General features: G+C 39.3%; 1 long non-coding RNA gene across 1 annotated transcript; it reads right to left on the bottom strand.

Moving 5' to 3' along the window:
• Positions 1-543: 543 nt before the first annotated feature.
• LOC126284696 (uncharacterized) lies at positions 544-4,760 on the bottom strand. The gene is made up of 4 exons (XR_007551525.1): positions 4,683-4,760; positions 4,213-4,550; positions 3,882-4,116; positions 544-1,625 (listed from the first exon to the last, which is right to left on the bottom strand). It is a non-coding gene; the product is annotated as an uncharacterized LOC126284696 (long non-coding RNA).
• Positions 4,761-6,211: the final 1,451 nt, after the last annotated feature.

Here is a 6,211-nt window from a genome sequence, read left to right as displayed (position 1 = left end):
ATCCATGTGTATTGTTCTATAAGCCTCAAGAACCAATTAATGATCTGTACCCTGAACTGAAAAGTGAAGACTTTGTATTAATTATAATGAACAACGCACAAGGCGAAATATTAACTAAATACGGAAGTGACTGTATTTGTGTCCATGGAACTCATGGCCTAAATGGCTAGGATTTTGAAGTGACAACATTACTTGTACTGGATGATATGAGGCAAGGATTTCCATGTGCTTTCCTCATATCTAACAGGAATGACTCAGATGTTTTGAGTATATTTTTCAATTGTGTCAAGTCTCATGTTGGACAGATTTCCCCAAAAGTATTCATGACAGACCTGGCAGAATCGTATGGTATTGCTTGGAACAAAACAATGGGACATCCTGAAATGAGACTTTTCTGTACCCGGCACATCGATAGAGCCTGCAGGGCCAATATTGTCAACGTGAAAGGGAAGCTAACAAGTAAAATGAAAGACATTCGCTGTAAACACAAATGCAGCATTCTGATGAGTAAGGACTCAATTAGGAAGGTAGGCAGAGGTTGGGAAGTACCAGCCACAAAAACACATGAAGTTTACCTTGTAGAAGAAAATATCATCTTCTGTGACTGTAAATTAGTGTGCACTGACTGTAAAGTGTGCATTCATAGGTAGTCCTGCATGTGTATTGATTACAGCATTAAGTTAAATATGTGCAAGCATATACATAATGTTTGCCAACTAGACAGTAAAGAACAAAATCCTTTTTAAATTTCTGAATTACAAGATGCATAGACAGTACAGAACAAAATCCTTTTGAAATTTCTGAATTACAAGATGCAGTAGCTACAAATGTTGGAGATATGTCTTGCACTAATGAGAAAGAAGTGATTCTGAAGCAAGTAAGTGGAAATGCTAAATCCTGTACCCCAGAAGCATTGGCAGAAGAGAAGAGAAAAATTATTTCTAGGTTTAAAGAAATTGTTTCTGGTATGTCAGCTACTGAAGTTCAGCTGGCTAACAAAATGGTGACGTCAATTAATGTAGGTGCTGCTCACACCAGCATCTCTTTCATTAGCCCACAAAGGAGTCACAAGAGAAAACTTGAACTGCAGAGGAGAATGTTTCCAGTGAAGAAAACAAACTCCTCAGGCCACATACCCATGGCAGTTCCTGGTACAGAAGTAACCAACAAGTTACTGAGACCACTTCTGGATGAAGATTTATAGCACATTAGCTAGCATGTTGGTCTCGTATTGTGGAACACGTTGGTTATCTTCTGTGTCCTGTCATCCAGATTTAGGTTTTTTATTATTTCCCTAAATTCCTTAAGGCAAATCCTTTGAATGGCCAAGGTAGATTTTCTTCTCTGTCCTTGAAAGTGCCAGAGCTTGTGCTCTGTTTCTGATGACTTCACTGTTGACAGGATCTCAAACATCAATCTTCCTTACTTCTTCACCAGTCGCTGGTACGGCAGTTCTGCTGACATGTGGGATATTATGCACTGCCAGGAACTGATGCTGATTTTGCCACCAGCCTAGAATGGTAGCACTGCTAGATCACTCCGTTCCCAAGCCGAGTTGGGCAGTGATGACTGTGATTCAGGCTCAATGTAATACCTGTTCATGCCTATGCATTTGTCACCCATCCCTGAATTAAAACAGAGTAAGTTACAATCATCAACTTGTAATATATATATTTTTTTTTTCCAGCTAGATGAGTAACACACATACAACTGTTAAATAGATTAAATATTTTCTTATTCTAGCTGTGAATATATCTACATCTGATTGTTCACAATCAATTTTCCTGAAAACTCATTTACCTAAAAATAAATTTAATAAATAAATATTGTTTCACGATCAGTATAAACACATGCAGGTGGAATTAAGAATGAGCGGATAAGTCATTCTGATATATAACTCAGCTGAAAGCCTTTTTGATTCCACTTTGTAGTATATATTTTACTTTTTTTTAAATCCCCTATTTCAAAAGTTATCTGTAACCAAATTGCTCATATTCCAGAATGTTTTATTTTTAACTGGTTTTTATTTCCATAATACTGGCACATAGTTTGTACCCCTAATTTATCAGAGAACAAAATGCCTTTTGTATTTGGAAACAACTAATAATTTCAAACTTGTCGTTAATCCAAGTAACATCCTGACACAGATGCTAACAGAGCAGATACTAAGTCTCACTGGTTGTCTGCTGGATGCAGATATTGATTGATTGTTTGAATGGGGAGAGGGACCAAATGGTGATGTCATCGGTCCCAAGTTCCAAAATGTCAGAGGCTGTGGGAGCAAAAAACCAACAGCACAGTCTAGCCGATGGCAAAAGAAAACAGTCAAACAAAGATGCAGAAGGAACCGTGGGGTGGCAGGAAGAATAAAGAACAGGAATAGGGGGAGATCATAATGTGCCTCAATCATGCTATGTGCAACAGGGTGCTGGAATCACTGCAAACCCATGCCGGTCCCCACAGCATACCATGACTGTGACAATCGGGACAACACCAGGGGAAGATGACACAAGAAGAGGGGGGTGGGGAGGAAACAATACAAAATTCCTAACAAATGGGGGGAGGGAAACCTGGCCGGAATGAAGGCAATGATGAAGGCCTCCAGTTATGGGAGAAAATTCAGGTACTTAAATATAGGGGACAAACCACTTTTAGGATGATAACCGAAGACAGATGTAACTACACAAGGTTGTCTGCTAACGTCTGTAACAATGGAAGGTGGAAGAGCATGTTTAATGCGAAAGGCCAAAAGATGGGGGAGTCCAGTCAAATATGGATTACAGTGAGGGGCGGGGGGAGGGGAAGATCATTGTGGAGTAAGAGGCTTGAGTCAACCTGGTATGACCAATACAAAGATATCAGAGGATAGTAGATCTGCTGTAGGCCATGCAGTACGAGTCCCCTTATTGCAAGAAGTTTATTGGGAAGGTGGTGGACTCAAAGAGTCAGCCCTAGACTGAGCAAAAAGGAATCTGATGTGAGGCAATACGGTATCACATCACACTGATAATGACCACTTTATTCGGGTGTCAAGGTTATGGTTTATCAATGTGGTTGTCCTTACAGCCTTTCTGAACAAAATGAATGCCTTGCTATTCCAGACTGCCCTGCAGTTCACCAGTTGAAAGATGAGGTCACTATGAGAAATGACACCCTGAAACATATTCAAAGGCTATTGAGGAGTAATGGACATCAAAATGCACTACTCAGACACACCAATGGCCACCTGGAATAAGAGCTGTTGCTGGGAGTTCCAATGCTCCAGAACGACAAGCCACTACTCCTAGGCATACACGGGGAGGTAGCAGCTCAAATATCAGAACTGTGATCCCTGTGTTGTCAGAGGACTCAAGCAAAAGAGTTCATAACACTCCAAGCACATGAAATTGGTACCATGCTAGCTGTAGAGCATGAAAAGGACAATAGCTTCAGGTAAAAAATGGAAGAGCTGGTAAGGCCACATGCCAAAGACTTCATGTATGGTGGTGTTCCCCTTGTGGCTCACACCATGGAGACAAAATTTAGAGTTCAAACTCCAAAGAGGGACCAAACACTCCAATTAGGAAAGTGAAAAGCAAGAAGAATAAAACTCTAAGAGATAGCAAAAAACCAGGATAGCTAGGCCAGTGTAAGCAAGGAAACAGAGATATAAAGGAAGGGAAGAGGGAAAGAAGTGAGGACAGGGATGGATGAGCATGGGAGAGTTAATGCAGCCTGGAAAAGTAGAAAGGATTCAATTACTAGGAGACTCATGTGCTCCATGTACAAACTCACAAAATAGTTATGACCCCTCTCACTGGGGAATGGGGAATGGAGGGATGGATGCAGATATGGAAACATGATCCTGTGATGTTAAAATAAATAAATAAACTTTTTAATACCTGAGTGTTAGTGGATTTGCTCCAAATATCCACTGGCCAAACTGCAAAACTGGGGTACATAGGTCCGACTGGCCTTCCTGACAAGTCTATTTCTCATGCACCACCATCCATTGGAGCAGACAAACTATCCAACACTGTTGACACCATTATAGTGGCATGCTGTATTGCCATGCTAGGCGTCAGTCATGACAAAGCATCATAGTGTACACAGCTACTCACTGATTACTCTAGAGCCCTGCAAACAAATATGAAATTTACTAAGCATATACGAATTCTGAGATAACTCACAAATCATTTCAAAAATGTGCATAAAATAGCATAAGTCTCCTACCTAGAGCGAAATGAAATGACCGTATAGCATTTCTGTCCAGGAGATCCTATGCAGAATCTTTCGACTGCCTACTGCAAGTCTTCACCAGATGATACCACTTTGGTGATTTGCATTTGAAAAAAAAAGGTAAAATGGTGATAATGGCAACACATAACCCAGCCCCCAAGAGGCTAGACTCTCCGACTAGAGCAGGAATTGCACCTGAGACCCTGCGTAGCTATCAGTCTCTCTAACCGCACAGCTACAGGGACAGACATAGCTAGCTAATGTGGCATGTTGGATGTGTTGCTGCCATTTTCAGTGACACTTGCTGTTTCACACAGACAAACCAACAGGCCCTGAAAGTAAATATTAAACCAGAGTGCAGACATAGTGCATTGGAACACAAAAGTAACATTGAGCATGTGTGAATTTAGGGATGATTCACAGGGCGTATCTGTATAGTGCATAACACTGAATTAATCTCATACCTGGTGTGCTGTATGGAAGCTCTTGCTTTCATGGTTTATTGAAAGCACCATTCTAAACTCATTCACTGACAGGTCCTGTAAGTAAACATTAAATCACAATGCAGGCATTGTATATTGGAACAGGGAAGTAACATTGGGCATACATGAATATAGAGATGTCTCACAAGGCATTTCAGTATTGTGTGTAACACAGAATTAATCTAATACCTGGTGTGCTATTTTGGTGCTGTTGCTGCATTGGTTGACTCAGTTTGTTGCACATTCATACTGACAGGTACAGGATTTTAAATGATGTTCCATCCATAGAACAGAAAAATGGCACTGCATATGTGTGAAATAGAAGATAAATCAGACGCAGTGTGGTCCACTTCATGGAATTACCATCACATAACAGGGATGCATGTTGCATGTCTCACTGCTGTGTGTGCCACTGTGTTTTCACTCAGTAATTCTAATGGTATACTTAACCTGCCATACAGAAAAATCACACTCTCCAAGCTTTTACTCAATGTAGCATATTAAATTTTCATCAGTGTTATAGCAGCCTATTACTTGTGAGTCATCTGTGCGGAGGATTGTATCAGATTGAACCAAGCATCACATATAATTGCGTACTCTAAGTTCAAACTTATTTGCAGGTTCCAGCAATACTGATAGAATGACTGAGTGGAAATACAGCAGCACACCACAGCAAATAAAAAATAATTTAACTGTGGTAACCCAGGAATTGTTCACTTCACCAAAAAAAAAAAACTGAAATGTTTATGTGAAATACAATATTTGATCAAAAAAATTGTGTCAAACAGATGCGCGTACCAGTAATTAAAACGATATCATGGAGTTAACAATGCAGGATACTAAGTAACAAAACAAAATCATGAACACCACAAATAATATTACTGACTAAATTTTTTAAAAAATGTTGCTTGTGCATGTTTTATTTGTCATCACCTAACGTATTATTTTTTGGGATTCTCAGGAAACTATTTTCCTCAATGCTTTTAGACTACAAAAAATACTATCTGAGCCATAGTGGGAGCTGAAACATAACTCACAGGTTTTTCAGGGAGAGTGATTCAGTCACAGACTAAAACTACATGAAAAAACTCCACATCACATGAACATGAAATTTATAAACAAAATCGGAAAGGGGATGTATGGCAAAATAGTAATAATAATACTGAAGCACACATGGTAAGATATCTGAAAGATATTGATACTATATCATACTGTAGAAAATCTACCGAATGATAATAATGTCAAGTAGCAGCCCTATCTGTCTTAAGAAGTAACACCATATGCACTATCACAATAGATTATGGCCTACTTATGTCACTATCTTCATTTGTATGAGACATGTTATGTAATGATAAAATTTTGAAGCGATTTTCATGTCAGGATGTTTAGTTCTACATTGGGCTGTAGTATGATCACAACAGATTTGGGCACATGAACATTTAAAATATTTTAATATTAACAGCAAATAGTTGCAAATTAATGGTACAGACCTTCATCCAGAAGTGCCCTCA

The sequence above is a fragment of the Schistocerca gregaria genome, chromosome 8 (assembly GCF_023897955.1).
Source record: "Schistocerca gregaria isolate iqSchGreg1 chromosome 8, iqSchGreg1.2, whole genome shotgun sequence".
Lineage (NCBI taxonomy): Eukaryota > Metazoa > Arthropoda > Insecta > Orthoptera > Acrididae > Schistocerca > Schistocerca gregaria.
The sequence above is the reverse complement of the archived record's forward strand: the minus strand, read 5'-3'. Positions and strand labels throughout refer to the sequence as shown.